Genomic DNA, 16,198 nt, shown 5'->3' with positions numbered 1-16,198 from the left:
GTATTGAGTTGCCTTATCTTGTTCTGCTGGACCAACTGAGTTTTCCAGATATCCATTACTCGCTCTTCCTGTGGAGACTTTTGTCTTTTTTATTATTATCATTTTTTTTCCAAGAGGATACTTTAAGCTCTAGATTTTTCTTCTTATGATTAATTTATCTGATTTCAAAATTCTACTAATGCAAAGAGCCTCTATATGTTTGTGGGCTATGGTGCTGTGGATATGTTTTTCAATTATGAAGGAGATGTGAATAAACTTGATTTGGGAGCTCATGTTTCTTCACCACAAAGGTAGTTTCCTAATTCACACAATTTATCACTGATGCTGTAATTTAGCCATGTTATCTCTAAAATTCTGGGAGAAATATCCAATTGATATCTAACTTCACACTGGACGAACAGCACAAGCAGTGTGGCTTCAAGGAGTTTTCAGTCATTATGAGGGTTGTCAAGAGTAGTGTGAAATGATTTGAATAAAGATGAGAACCAGCCTGGCTATATATATTGTGGTAGAGTCTATCTCAAATTCCAAATTCTCATTCTCACACGTGTAATTTCTTCCTTTGAAAAATACAGAGGATGATTAATTATATGTGAAAGGGCAGTAGTAAGGCACCAAACATATTTGTGAAATGCTTTTTTCTATTTCATTCAATAAAGCACAAATTCATTTCTGAGCAGATTAGAGAGGAATCTAATTATATCAATGGATTTCTTTCAGTTGCAGAGTTTGTACCAGCTCTGCTTGAAGTCAGCATCAGTTTCTGCTGACATTAACAGTGAATAGGCACAGTAGCAATCTCTTGTTTCTGCATTCCAGAAAAAAAAATTTCCAATATAGAACTGACTTGACATTCCTGTATAAAAGTACTTCCTGTTACAAGAACCGATGCTTGTAATTTTTAGAAATCACAAGCATACAGCTTAAAACTACAATTTTAGGCCTACCAACTGAATGCTTCAACAAACGTTTTTATTTTTCTAATTATATCCTCTGTGCATGAGGCTTAGCTGTAATTATGGAAAATTAGGGAACATCTCTGCTGTGGAAGCATAATAACAACTTCTGTTACTATTTTTAGATCTATTTTGAAAATGTAGGTATGAATGATGTTTGACTTCTAAGTATCACATTAATCGGGGCTCTTATGCTAGGAAACTTCTGGCTGGCAGAGGCAGTCAAAGCCTTTCTAGCTGAGTAGTCCTATTTGAATTTTTCTACCCAGAGGATGCTGGAGCCTTCCAATTTTATTCAGCAAGAGGGGGAGGGGAAAAAAAAAGGGGGAGTGTGAAATCAGCGGAAGAGGAAAAAGGGATGAAGGGCTGAGAACAGGGGAAGTGATATTTTGGGTGAAATTAAAAGGAAGTTGAGAGATGGAAAGATTATTTCAGTGCAACTGTAGGAGGAGAATTAGATGAGTAACAGTAGAGTCAATTTTAGACACAGTTACCTTTCATTTTCTCTTTTCCTTTCTTTTCTTTCCTTTCATTCAACCTTCTCAGTGCCTTGGGATTTGCTGTCAGATGCCCGTAGCTGCCTCATGCCCCTACATCCACAAGCAGCAGCAGCCGCCACCCTTTATTTCTCTTCTTCTCTGCATCTATTTTGGAGCTGACCAAGAATTTTGGACCTCTAGCTAAATGAAATGTTTGGCCTATGTCGCAGAGGAGGTTGCATTGTGTGATTGAACGATCTCTGTGGCCCTCATGAAAATTCACACCTCGAGCTGTCAGGGATCAAAAAAATTGAATGTTATTCAAGTCCTGGAACTGTTACGTGAGTTGAATCTGTGCACTACCAAACACTACGCTCTTCCAGAGAAGAGCAGAGGATGGCATGAGCATGAACTTTCTTATCTTGGGTTTTATAAGGAAAAAACTTACTGACTTCTAAGATATTTGTCTAGAGGAAAAGAAAATGATTGTAAGACAAACAGCTTTGCAAGAAATGAGGTAGTCTGCTCCGGATTTGATTTAGGCTTTACATCTGGACAGCTGACAAGTTTCAGATGAAGCTGACCTCACACATTCCTGGCCATATCAAAACCAACTCTAATTTGGAGAAACCCAGAAGAAAAATATCTTTCTGTACAGTACTTTTTCCCAGATAATTTCATTCCCTTATTTAACACAATGACTTTGAATTACATAGGCCTCTTCCATAACCAGTTACCACAAAAGTGTGTTCAGAGACATGCAGTAACAGCAGAACCAGAAGAAACCCTGCAGATATGTTTTGAGAAAATATTGTCAGAACTCTTCAGGCAAATGTTGAGCACTTGGTTATCTGTATGCGTTAGCTGGGCTGCCTCTTTCCTCTCTTGTTAAAGATCTGAATCTCTCCATCAATTTAAGTCATTCTCAGACTCTTCTTAGATGGCCAGCAAACTGAAGAGCAACAGATTTCCTTCTATCTAAGAGACTAAATGCATGCTGTTTAGAAGAAGAAAAGAATGAAGACTTTACTGTGAGCTGCCTGAAACCTGACCCATTTGATCCTTCGGTTGAGTTCTGCATCACCTCTGCCTGAATCATGGAATAACAAGGTTGGAAATGACCTACAAGATCATCTAGTCCAACTATCTCCTCATCACCATTGCCACCACTAGCACTAAAACACGTTTCCTGCAGGGAGGTGGCCTTCTGACTATGGTTTTGTCTGACTTGCTTTCCAGAAAGAGTTGAAAATTACAGCATTGACTATGTTAAAATTTGTGCCACTGGTAATAGATAAACATTTTCTTCATGGAAGTTATTTTTTTTCTTAATTAAATAGATTTCAGTGAAAAGCTGTACTTCCAAGGAAGCCTTGAACACTGAGGGGTATGTGTATTTTGAAAACATTAACTAAGGCCAGGTATGGATTGTTTCCTATGTCCCTTACCCTTGAGATAATGGAAAATCACTTCTGCAGCTGTATGCCAGTATTACTGTGAACTCTTAATGGGGGTGGTGCTTGCTACCTTTCAGGTAGGACTTGCAGCCTGCCTCTTTCCTTGTTTGGACATAACAGTGATGGACCAGATTTTTCTGTGTGCAGGGACCTGGCCTTCAGCTTGTGCCAAAGATGCAATGGAAGAATGCCCTTCAGCAACATGGTAAGCCTGTCTTTTTTCATAAATATTTTGAAGTAACCCACATGAGATACATTTGGAGGTGTACTAGGCCTGGGATAAAAGACAGGACGATGCTGTTGATTTATACTATGGGTATGTTTGACACTGTCATGTGGATTGGTTCCTGTTATTTTTGTACTTTCATTTTTGGCTTTGAGAGAAGTGTAACAGATGTTTTAAACGCTGTACTGTCATAAGTGTTCTACTCTGGGAGCTATTTAAAAGGCTATTTAAACTGTTCCTTCTTGTGAGATGTATGATGAAAAGTATTTTGTTACTCTGTTCATTTGAAAAGAAGGGCAGAGTGTACTGAGGGCAGCAAACTTTTTGTCTGTTGCTTGAGGAGTGAGGGCTTACTACAGAATAATTGTCTGAATAGGTGACAGTTTATTAAAGAATCACCTTGAATTGTAAACTGTTCCTTAGTATTATCACAGTGGATTTCCTAGTGATGAACGTGTTGCTTCTATTACCATTACTATTTTAAAATTACCTCATGGACATAATGACTCTGCAGATTTGATCAGCAGACTGGTCAATGGGTGAAAGTAAGTCCTGAAGCATACTGGAGGCATCGGTACTAGTAGCACACATTTATTCATAAATTTAAGCGTGCCCCATTTTGTCCTCCTTAGCAACATTGAAAGCTTTTGGCACATAGACTATTTCAGTTAGGAGTCTCACAGTTGTGGGCAACACAGTGCGTCTTTGTTCGACTACCAAGCAACATTCTAAATATGATAAAATGTATGCTTTTCAGACTTCTATATCCATATTCTGTTTCTTAGGGGAATTCTAGGGCTGCTGCCATATAGAATATTACCAAGACCAGTAGTTTTGAATCCAGGCTCGTAGTTTCTATTTTGTTTATTTTTTTCAGCATCCTTATTCCTGGTTGTTTTCCCATTGACAGAACATTGATGCAGCACACCACTTTCAGAAATTGGTAGCGCTAGACTATAATGTTATATAACAAAGTCACCTACAGTGTTACTTAATTTTATTTGATGATGCAAAACATTGTATTAATTTTCTTATAGTCCCTGCAGGCCCATTTTGGAAAGTCATTTTCTGTGGGATAATGCTTGCTCCTTAGTAAAGATGTCACTGAAAGAATGATGAGTGTATGCAAGATGAATACATGCTTTTTAAGTGGGACTGATTATGTTATTGCTGGTTTTGGCAAAGATAACAACAATAAGAAGCAATGAACAGTCCTTTATGTGTACACAGGAAAATCCAAACTCTACTGCCTTTTCCTACAAAGGCAATGTTTACTCACAAATTCCACAGCTTTCTTTAATTATAAACTATATTAATTATAAATAAACATAATATTCTGAGCAAATATTGCATGAATCAGTGACTGGTGTTATGTCTAAACATTTTAATCTACTGGAAACAGTGTAGATTCATATTTGTATAATGAAATTTTCCCCAGAACATGGCTACTTCCCCAAGCACTTGCTAACTCTACATATGAATTCCAGCTGTGCGTGGAGTTCCTGCTTTTTTGGAAATATTGTTCTTATACAGTTTAATAATCCATATTTTCCCACTCATTACAACAGTTATTTCTGTTCTAAAATTTCTCCTATTCCTTTGGATGTATGCCTTTCCCTTGTATGACAGCAGAGATGATGAGTTTATGTTTGAAGTTCTCTTTCTCAGTGGCTGCACTCCCCCTCAAATCAGGTTACAGGGTAAACTCTCAAGAGTGGGGAGATAGTTTAAAAGAGTAATTGGTCTGAGTTGGTATCATTTTGCAGCAGGTCTGAGAGATGCCAAGTGTTCACTGTATTCTGCTGACAACCCCTGGTGCCATTACCAAGCACGGTGAGAGTTAAGAACAAGGTGTTTTTTCTGGTCGTATCAGTGAGAATCACTATAGAAAGGTAGCAGGTTGTTCACCTGATGTTCTGACCGTCTCCATTCTGACAGCAATGGATGTGTCCTGGAGCTCCTGGTCAGCAGGGACAACTAAATTTTTATGGTTCTTGTGAGAAACGTTAGCAAATGACATGAGATTTTTATCAGAGGAAATTCTTGCAGAGAGGTCAGCCTACTGACATCTGGGGACAGCTGTAAGCCAGCACTGAACTAAATTTCATTTGAAAAGTGAACACTGTGAAGTTTGAGAAATTTGTCTGCCTTTGCTTCATGTGTAGTTTTCAAAGACTCAATATGCTTCCAGCTGTCTCTTCCACAACTTATTAAACATTCCCAAGCTTGGACCAAGGCAGGGTAATTAGACAAGTAAGCCTTGAATTTTAGAAAACGAAATCAATTTGGTTTCAATTTCTCAGACAGTACCCTTTGATTTTAATATTAAATAATTCTGATAACAAAGGAATTTCCCTGGCATACGTTTATCTCTGGCAGATTTTCACATATCACGTGTATCTGTAACAGATATGTTTATTCAACAAATACAATGGAGGCTGTATTTTTTGGGACAATTAGTCACCTGCTAAGAAGACTTTTGCCTAATTATGAGAAGAAGGTAGGCTTGAAAGGTTTTGGATTCCAGAAAAAACAAGCTAAAAAGCCCTTGATCTTTCCAGATGTTTCCTCTGGAGACATGCCCTTCTGTTTGGGATCTCAGTGCAGTGATGTCATCAAATTGTCTCTTTCAGTGATCATGCCGTTGCCAAACTATTAGAAGTTTCCTTTTTGTCAAGAGCCGAAAGGCTGGAATCTTCATGGTGGAGTTCTCTTTTGTAGTCAGGAAAAGTGTTTGCTCTTATAAAGTTATTAATGAATGTTTACTCAGTTGAAATACTAGCAACGTATCATTTCCTCAGTGGGGTATTCTTTTTTGGTGGATCTGACGCCTACTCTCAGATACTGATACCACTTCCTGGGTATCATATTGTATGTCTGGCACAAAGTCTCTATGTTTCTCTTTATTCCCCTCCTCTCAAGTAAAATGCATGCAATCCGTTCAAACTATTGAGGGAGTTATAAGGCTGAAAGCTTCTGTAGAGTATGTCTCTCTGCAAATACATTAACATGGTTGCAGTGTTGGTTAGGATGACATTATGAATACAGAAAGAAGGGATACTTTGTCAGACAGTAAGCTGGCAAAGAGGGAGAAAATGCAGTTCAGCCATGCTAGTGTGAGTTCATCTAGCTGTGCTTTTGAGAACAGTGAGGATGAAAAGCAGCCGTAGTTGGTAGGAAGCAGGATGGGCTCGTTCATTTTACTCTTCAGAGGAAGCTGCGATTTTAAGCCCACCTGGGTGATTCATTGCACTGCACAGATATATATTTTGTTTTGTTTTCAGTAATGACAGCGATACTCAGTGATGAGACTATATTGATTTTTGAATATTTTTTCTAAGGAGCCTAAATTAAAATCATGATTTCTGGGTACTGAGATGAGCTCTGCATTTTTATTTTTATTTCCTGAGGGAATTATTGTTTACTGTAAATCTGTAGTGGATGAAACAATGTATTTTAACATGTAAGGTTCAACCTCCTGCACAGAGATCAAGAGAGAAGAGATAATTTAAGTCTAAGCCCTCTGAGTCTGATACTTCCTTGCATGCCTTAATATATGGCAAATAATGTTGGAGGATTGCTGTTACTTTACGAAGGTTCTCCATTTCTTGAAGCTAGAATGAGTACATGAATAAGCTAGAATGAATAGATGAGGTGAATAGAAATTTTGCTAATGAGAATAATTATCTACCCACACATTCTTCCACCAGTGCCATGAATGCTACCGGAAGACCTGCCTTTGTTAGACTTGTTCCTGCAAGCCAATGTTGAGTGATTGAAATGCAGGTAGGCTTATGGAACAGTTGGAATATAATTGTTTTACACTCCTACGTGTACTTTGCCAGCATTCCGAGGCATTCATACTTTCCATTCCAACAGTGAGGTGCTCCAGAACATATTCTTGCCCCAGGGGTACTTTGCACAGCATAGTTATTCAGCAGACAAATCTTCCTTGCTCTAAGTAAAACTGAGAAGCTTTTTTAAATAGCTTGCTGATGCCAAATCCTGACTGCCTTGTTTGATATGAGTCCCCTAAAGATTTCTTTCTTTACTGAATAACACCATAAAAATGTGTGGAAGGTGTAGTTCCAGTACTGTTTGGAAGGTTTCTGTAGGTCATTCTGTAAGCATGAATATAGGACAGAAGAAACCCTTCATATTGATCAGATGCTACTTAACCATTTCAATTCTTCTCAAATATGCTGGCAGCATTTCTTTTAGAAGTGCCTTCTTGAATAGAATATAAAAGGTATGTGGCAAGTAGAGTGCTGATGGTGCAGTAATGGGGTACAGTGACATCCAGTGTGGGAGGAGCAGGGGCTCATCACAACTACTGTGTGCGGTAAAGCCAAGAAACCTGACAAATTGCAACAATGTTCCTCTGAAAAAAGGTTTAATGGTGAAATAACTACTGGAATAGTAACGTGAGCCACAGTTGGGCAAGGCTCTGAGCAGTATGGTCTGACTCCAAAGCTATCCCTCCCCTGAGCAGGATTTGGAGCAGAGGGCCTCTAGGAACCACTGCCTACTTCAGGGTTTCTATGATTTGAATGCATCTTAGCTGTAATTTTTCACTGGTTAACTTCTTTAATGATTTCATGGGATGTAACGTATGCAAATGGAAATATTTCATTCTCATAGTAGTAGGAAGCTACAGAAGGGTTATCTGTATGGAAGGAAAACTGGCTTTAATATACTTAACTGTAGGGACTGAAGCACTTTTATAGGTAGGTGAGAGAGAACCTAATCGGTCCATTAAAACCAATTTTCTAAACAGAAGTTACTTTCTCGTTCAAGAAAGGTGCTTGGCTCTATTTCTTCACTTAGTATCCAGACAGAATTCTTGGATTCTTTGAATTCAAAACATACAATTTTACTTTTACTTGCCAAGAATAAGCAGGATAAAATAAGCTTTTCTGTTTTCCTGGAAATGACAGGGTGTCCTCTGATTGTTAAATTCACTTCTAGAACACAATTTAGAAACGTTTTTCAGCATTGACCTAAAAATTTTAATGTGCTTTTGATGTGGCTTTCCATTCTATCCTTTTGAATGTTTGTTATCTGACATTTAGCTGTGAAATCTGATAGCTTCCAATAGATTCTGCATTGCTGCAGTAAACGAGTCCTAGTTGAATTCTGTAATTATTTTTTCCTGCTATTTCCTTGTATACTGACTTCAGTGACTTCATCTGCAAAACTGTTCATAGTTGAGCTGAATACATGCTTGTATCCTCTGCTCAGATCCTCTTTTATATTTTTTTCCATGACCGTGAGAAGGACAGTAGGAAAGAAAAACTGAAGACTTTTCAGATTAATTTCAAGTCATAATAAGCTATGAAACTATTTCTAAGCACAACAGCCTATTTTCCTTCTAAGACTTTGTGAAATTGGCCTTCTGAGCATGGAGGAAAGAGCGTGTTTCAGAGGTTTTGATTTTACCAATGCTTTTGATGCTGTTCAGATTAGTAAATCAGGGAAACAATGTATGCTAGCCTACTACAGGATGCATAAAGGATGTGATTTTAATCGAATTGAGCACAAAGAACAGTCGCGTGTTGTTGGAGAGTCAATGGTTAAGTGGCAGAACAAGGACTAAATTTGTGAAAACATAAAAATGCGTCAACAGTACTGCTGCTATTCAAGTGACAAATCCTTATTCATACAAACAAAAAGCATAGCTTGAAGAGTGTGTGAAAGTTTTTCACTTTTCAGTACTGTTTAGTTGGTGCAGCATGGCTTTAATAAGTATGTGGGCTGTTTCAACATAATTCAGAGAAGAGGCAAGCAATGAAAGAGCTTCTGGGATATGTGACCTATGAGAAAAGATGGGAAATAAATGACATTTTGGAGCTACTTAATCAAAAAGGATGACTAAGGGAGGCATACTGGTATTCAGTGCTTAAAGGGCTGCTTCAAAGGAGGAAACCACATCTCCCCCCTTCCTTTATCTACTGTAAGTAGGATAGAGATAGTAAGTCTTGAGTAAAATAAAGGAAGATTTGACCACGTTAGGAAAACGTGTGAGGTTAAAGATCATGAAAGTTTAAAAGATAATTCTCAGGAGGTTTATCAGTCATCCTCATCAACAGAAATAGCAGTCTAAAGAGACAGGCATTAATATTTGCATGGATTCGTTGTTTATTCCTCAAAGAGGAAGTGTTTAGATATCATTTTGGCTCTCCTCTTGCTTAATTCTGCACAGTTCTGGGAAGAAAACCAGGCTGGTTTAGTGGGTGATGGTACAGATCCGCTGTATATTGTGTGGAGCATCTTTCTGCCCCATTAGCAGCTAACTGTCAACCTCCTCTGTTACCCTGTGTTTGCATTTAGCCCCCTTCTTCAGAGATTTCAGTTCAGTTCCTGGCGATCTGTGCATTCTGTGACTTTAGGCAAGTAGATGCATGTGAACTATGAACAGAATTACTAATAAACTAGAAAAGTTAGTAGTTGGATTTCTGATGAGGGAAGCTATGGTGATTTAGTCAAACAGATCTCATACTAAGTGGAAAAATTGAAGCAGCATTCCCTTGTGAATTTAAGTTACCCACTGTACAGGCTGGATCTTCCAGATGGTTTCTTGCGCTATTTCTCTTCATTTGTAATGAAGAGAATGTCATGAATGTCATTTTTACTCAATTGCAAGAAATAAGCCACTGGCTAATGTTGCAAACTATAACTCTCTTCCTTCTGTTACATAAGGTAGATTTGATTATAAGTATGAACAGGAACATAGGTGGATAACAACTTTGAAAATGTCGGGTAATTCCCAGTTCTCCTTTGTGAGTGTTCTTGAAACTTCATTTTATTAACAATGTAGTAAACAACTGGGAATCTTTTAGCTGATTTTCACTTTTTTTTTTCAAAAACATCTGTCAGTTCCCAGCAGTGTCAAGTGCAATCTGTCTGATCTTCTTCGTAGTTAAATACTGTAAACTGACTCTGCTGAGAGCTGGAAATATCTTCAGATCTTTGTTTTGTTTTTGAGAGCCTTCTTAGGAGTTGTACATTCTGATATCGAAAAGGACTGTGTAGTTGACCATTTACTGTCATAGTTGTGTGCACTGAGGCCAAACTTCAACTGCTGTTCTCCACAGACCACACACCGAAAGCAATTGTACTTCAGCAGGGATATATATACATAGTCTAAGCACATACCAGTGCAAATGCATACTACATACTATTAACTAAGAACATCAAGAGCTTGGCCAGAAAAGACATCCAAGATCCCATATACTTTGCACACAGCTTTACAAGGAACACAAGATCTCCTGCCAAACTATGCAATGCTACAAAATAGACTGCTTTGCTTGTAGTGTAAACCTTAAAAGTAAAAATCCTGAGCCAGTCCCTCATGAAAGGCATCACACAGTGTCTGCTCCAAATACTTAAAAGTCTATTGTTCCTTAAGGCTAGGAGGATAAAACGGGATAGTAAAAACAAAATGAAACAGGACAGTGGATTAAATCCCAGAATAGATAAATGAAAGAAATAAATTAACATTAGGGATTGAAAATGAGCTTGTTTGCAGTGCTAAAAATATTCTGATGTTAATTTCTTTCAGACAGTCTCTTGCCCCTGCGTGTCAGACAGAGGCCTAAGAAACCAGCAGCGGGTGGCCTCTGAGTTTATAACAAACATACTACTTTTCTAATTAAAAATGTCCTACATTTGAACCATTCACAAGTAACTCAGAACTGTTGTCTTAAAATAGAATGTCAAAATTTCCTGAAGCTCTCTTGACATTGAGTAGTCTTGGTCCTTTCTGACTCATAAGGGCAAAGGCTCCCGGTCCCTGGTCCCCAGCTTGTCTCAGCTAGAAGGAAGAAGCCACTTGATTTGAATGCTGAGGAGTTAAGAGCTAGACCAGATGGCAAGGGAAAAAGACACAGGAGTGACATGAAGCAGCTTTGAGTTTGTGGTTGGCGGGAAGAAGAGAAAATATGCACTTATTTTTTATTATTTTAACCCTCATGGATCTGAAAAATGTCTCAGTGTGTCCTCATACTGGGGATGTTTCCCACTTGTCTGTGAAAAATAAGCTGTGGAGATGATTTGCAAAATACACGCAGAATGTGGTAAAGCATATTTTAAAAATTCTGGGGGAACAGCCATCTCAAACTAATGATTGTCCTGAATTGGCCACTCACTTCCAGTACTGCTTAAGGGCAATAGACTTAAATCTCATTTAAAAATAAGCATCTGAATAAGTTCAGTGCTGTTTTGAGGTAAGTCTTAAGATTCATCTAAGAGCAAGACCTCCCTCACCAGTGTATTTAGGGATGCAATGGGCTGAGATGCTTCCTTCTCAGAACAAGAACTCGCTTTCTCTAGTTCATCCTGCTAGTCTGTCCAAAGGGAAAGAGGTGTACCCATGTTAAACACGCAGGTGGGTAACTAACTGGTGGCCTGGGTATCTGGACCTGGGGTATCACTGGTGTGCAGCTCTGCACTGGGTCAGCAAAAGTCACAGGGCCCTTCCCATTGCTACTGGCCCACATGGGCTGAACAAGCATAATTGTTTGACTTTGAAGTTCTTGACTTAACAATGCCAGTACTTTAATTCCTTTCCTTCACATCGTGTTGTTAGCTTTTGTTTTTCAAATAAGAGCAATTATGCTGTCTTTCTGTTCTCACAGTCTTTTTCTTCCTATTCTCCTCTGTGAGGTGGTTTTATAGTCTTACTCTCTCAACAAGTTTAGTCTGTCTCCAAAAGCATAAGATACAGAGGAACTTAGACACCTAAATCTTTGCCTTATGCAATGAAAGAGACTATGGCAAATGATGATGGGTGAAGTGCTGTGCTAATACCCCACTACAGCATTGAGATATACCAATCTGCTAATTAAATAAAATACCATGATTTCAGTCATCCATCTGCTTTGTTGTGTGTTACAGGATCAAAACACTAAAAGTTCTTTACAAGCACTTCTGCTTGACCAAGAGAAGACATCAGGAGGAAAACCCTGTTATGAGGCTCCACAGCTGTGAGAGGTGTGTGTGAAGGGCAGAAGTGTCTCGTAGAACAAAGAATGTTTTAGCGCCTGTGGTAGTGTTCCTGGCAAACTCACAAACCCAGGCAACATCTTTAGGAATTCTTGCCTGTTAATGATTGAATTAGTAAGATCTGATCTGCAAGTAACTCCCCAGGAAGAGAAGTAGAACATGGACACTCACTGAATGGTTGTTTATCTTGCCTAAGCTGAAAAAGGAGAGCTAAAAGATGTGGATCTGCACAGAAAATAGAAGTCCAGAGAACAATGAGGCCATGCTCTGATGAACAGCTATAACAAATGTGCACAATGGATATGCCAGATGAAAAATTTTTGGGATGGTGTAAGATGTGGTTATAGGCAGATCTATTTTCCCTTGGCCTGTTTATTAAGATCATATGATAATGGTAGTTTTGTGCTGGCTTGAATTATGGATGTGTTTTGTCATAGGTTGTCTGGTGTATAGTCTGTTCCTTTATGGGGATTTTGGGTCAGTTCTCTTAGTGGTTCAGCTTCTGTTTCTCAGATCAATTACTGTCTCAGGAAAAAGCTTTTGTAAGCAGTGTTAGAACCAGTAATTCTCATTTTGTCATTGTGAAAGTAGTGTTCATCTTTACCCTCCTCCCAAAAACTATTGGTGAATGCTGCCACAAAGCCACAGTGTAGATCTTTGTCACTGCTAAGCTTCTGACAGCCTCTGTCTGTAGAAAAAAAATGTGTGGCTTACCACTGACTTTATTTGGTGTTAGGCTTCATGCGGTATTCAGGTATTGCAGAGATACTATGCTGGATTAAATTCCAGATGGAGTCTTGCTGATACTCAGACACAAAATAAGTCCTGCAGCCTGCTGATGGTACCCAAGATCATGGAACCTGTTGTGCAGAACATGGGCTGGAGTGGTTGGGTCCATGAAGCAGAGATAAGTAAAGGTATTGGAGAGGTGAGGATGACTGCTTCAGGGATCTTGTTATGGTGATGCATCTCACATAGCCTTCAATATTTTCTCACCTCATGCTGCTCCCTTTTGATGTATGTTTGCAAGAGCTCAGGGCACTTGTCACAGGGCCCTGATTCATGATAGCCACGGAATGATTCATCCTCATGGTCTGAGAAGGTGGCTTCCAGACTGTTCTCTGTAGCTGTAGATCATCCACCAGTAGTCACCAAGCTTTGGCTTTATTCCTGAAGTGAGAAAATAAAATCTGTTATCTTCTCCCAATCAGCTCTAAGTTTTATCGATTCACTCAAAGAGCCGTGGTTATCTGCTTGGACACCTTTTGTAGTGGTTAGTACTTAATGAATGGTCTTGAGCAGTGCTGGTCCTGCATGGAGTATGTGTGGGGAAAAAATGAATGCTGCTTTTCTGGAACATGTATGAGTTTGGTAAAGCTTTAGTGATCCTGGACCTCTTGTGTGAGCAAGATGGATCAAGCAGGGGAATGAGGTGCAATGGAGAAAGAAGATTCCACGAGGATCTTTTTCACAGGCTGGCATCATACAGCCCTCATAAATGTTAGGATTTGTACAAGCCACAGATAGGGATCCAGGTTACCTGAACAGAGAAAGGTATCTTCAGAGGGTCAATGAAGCCTGCTGTCCAGACAGGGAGTTTTCTTGGGGCATTGTGGCACTACTGTAGAGGCTGTGCAGGCATAGAGGCCGAGTAGCGCAGGGAGAGGGCAGCAGTATGCTGTTGGTGTGGGCCATCTCTAGCTGTGAGGCCAGAAAACAATAAGAAACATACAGAGGTGTAAAGAACAGGATTTTAAGTAGTCGCAAAAACATCTTAGTGTCATTCAGTTATTTTTGGAATTACCGGCAAAACGAGATTATTCTGACTTCCAAAAGCCCTGTCTTTCACTTGGGGATTTTCCTTTTCCTCCACACCTCACAGTCACCTCGCACAAATCCTTCATCCTCAGGAAAAGAGCAGGAAAGCCCAGGATTATCCTGTGAAGTCCTTGGAGTCTCTTCAGGACCAGCAGCAAGACACTTCCTCTTGGAGCAGCCATCTCTGGCTTCACATGGTGTCCTGCACCCTGCGTCAGGCACCATCTGCTTGACACAGCATCTCTTGCTGAGGCCCTGCTACCCAGAGGCATCTCACCAAGGCACGAACAGGTCTGCCAGCTCTGCCTGGTTCTTGAGCAGGGCTTGTGGTGTGGGACCAGATCCAGCAGGAAGTTAAGGCTTGGTTTGGCACGGGGAGGGGTTCTGAGTGAGCACCAATGTGCTGTGATATTGATTGTGAAACCAAGAGCTGGGGGGGACTTATGGGAGTAACTCAAAGTCACAATCCAGGGAGACATTTGAGGTCAAGATCTAGGTGTAAATAATTGAAAATGAAGGAGGGAAGAGAAATGTAAAAAACAGAGCACACAGCTGTGTTTAAAGAAGAACAGAGGACTTGAGAAAAGAATAGGTAACTCAGGGACCTGAGGGCAACGTTGATTGCATGGGCGGCACCTGCGCCATAAACCTTGGCACGGCTGCAGACCAGCAGATGTTTTGAAGCTGCTGGGATACTGCTGTCTGATTCGCCTGTGACATGCCCAACCTGGCTACACAAAGGCCCACAGCTGAGTGGTGTCACTCCGACAGCTCAGTTCCACCATACTGCTTTCTCATTCCCATTCCTAAAAAGAACTGGCATTGAAAATATGATGAAAAAGGCTCATGAGTTGAGGTAAGGACAGGGATGTCACTCACCAATTACTGTCATGGGCAAAACAGACTTAATGTAGAGAGATGAACATAATTTGAGTATTGCTTACAAACTAGAGCAGCGAGAGCTAAAAGAAAACTGCAAATGCTGTCACCCCATCCAACCCTGTCCTATCTTCTCTCTCTGAGTGGTGCGGCGGAATGGAGGCTGCAGTCAGTCTATAATGCTTTGACTTTGCTGCGGTGCTATGCCTTGGTGTGGTCTGCCATGGTGGCCTGGGGCAGTGTGCCAGGGGAAGGAGTCTGTGACTGGCAGCCTCAGCAGGGCTACTTGAGGCAGTGTTGCCACCAGAGATTTGTACTAAATTACAGTATGAATTTTACTACAGATGCTGGAAAAACCATAGGGTAGTGGTGGATAATCATACTGCTTCTGGTTTTGCTGAATCATTATAGTGCCTGTTCTCCTTCACATTGACTTCCTTTGAAGTACAGAGAGCTGAATGTAAGTTTGATTAGTTACTGAATGCCAGGACAGAAAAGGCAGAGGATGATGGGAGCTTGACAAATGGAAATAAGTTTTCTGTAGAGAATAATTCAAGCTTTCTTGTACAGTGTGTGACTTTTCCCTAATGCTGTAATGCTTAAATCATTGCGTTTTGAACAGCCATCTGTTCAAGAAGCTTTCACTGCCCTGACAAATTATATACAAATTATATAGAGATCCTGAGAAATCTGTGTTTATAGAAGCTGGTTCCTCATTAAACAATTCCAGCACTAACTTTACTTTTTAACAAATTACTGATGTTATATTTTGGTAATCTCTGTCTAAACAGAATAATGTCAGTGACTAATACAGTCATCTGTTACACAGCATCAACAATTTCCCAGCAACTTCCCACTCACCCTTTGGCCGGTTTCAGGCAAATCTGATGGTGGCCTGACATTCTTAAAAGACAGCAAGTTTCCCCAGGTGTGAAAACACAGTGGGGTTATCAGCTTATTTGGACTTCCTGTAATGATATCATACCCACTTTCCCCAGACAAATAACCAAAGGACTGAGCACTTCCGAAGGCACAGCTGCCAGCATTGTGCAAGCAGAAGAGTTAATCGGATGCCAGTCTCCTGTGGTTGTAGATTATGTCTGGACTCCCTGATGTCAAATTTAAGTGAACTTGCACCATAACTCTTTCTTCGTTATAAAATCTCCCTTCTTATTGTCTGGTTTTATGCCATTTGGAGAATGTGCTTTGGCTGGAATCCTACTGTCAGATCTTCGAGTTGTTCAGTGGGAATGAATTGATTTGGAGAAGCAATAATGTCAAAGACAGACAAAGTGCTATACAGGAGGCAGAGCAATCAAATAAGTCTGCATTAATTGCTACTGGATTGCAGTTTTATTGCCTTGCAGTGGAGCAGAGGAA

General features: G+C 39.9%; 1 long non-coding RNA gene across 1 annotated transcript; it reads right to left on the bottom strand.

Moving 5' to 3' along the window:
* Window positions 1–1,423: 1,423 nt before the first annotated feature.
* Window positions 1,424–15,144, bottom strand: LOC122175305. Its single transcript, XR_006177385.1, has 3 exons — window positions 13,662–15,144; window positions 12,836–13,291; window positions 1,424–1,726 (listed from the first exon to the last, which is right to left on the bottom strand). It is a non-coding gene; the product is annotated as an uncharacterized LOC122175305 (long non-coding RNA).
* Between the last annotated feature and the right edge of the window lie 1,054 nt (window positions 15,145–16,198).

The sequence above is a fragment of the Lagopus leucura genome, unplaced genomic scaffold (genome assembly GCF_019238085.1).
Source record: "Lagopus leucura isolate 7727_CA_CO unplaced genomic scaffold, USGS_WTPT01 Super-Scaffold_739, whole genome shotgun sequence".
Lineage (NCBI taxonomy): Eukaryota > Metazoa > Chordata > Aves > Galliformes > Phasianidae > Lagopus > Lagopus leucura.
Note: the sequence above shows the minus strand (reverse complement) of the source record. Positions and strands in the feature narration are given on the sequence as shown.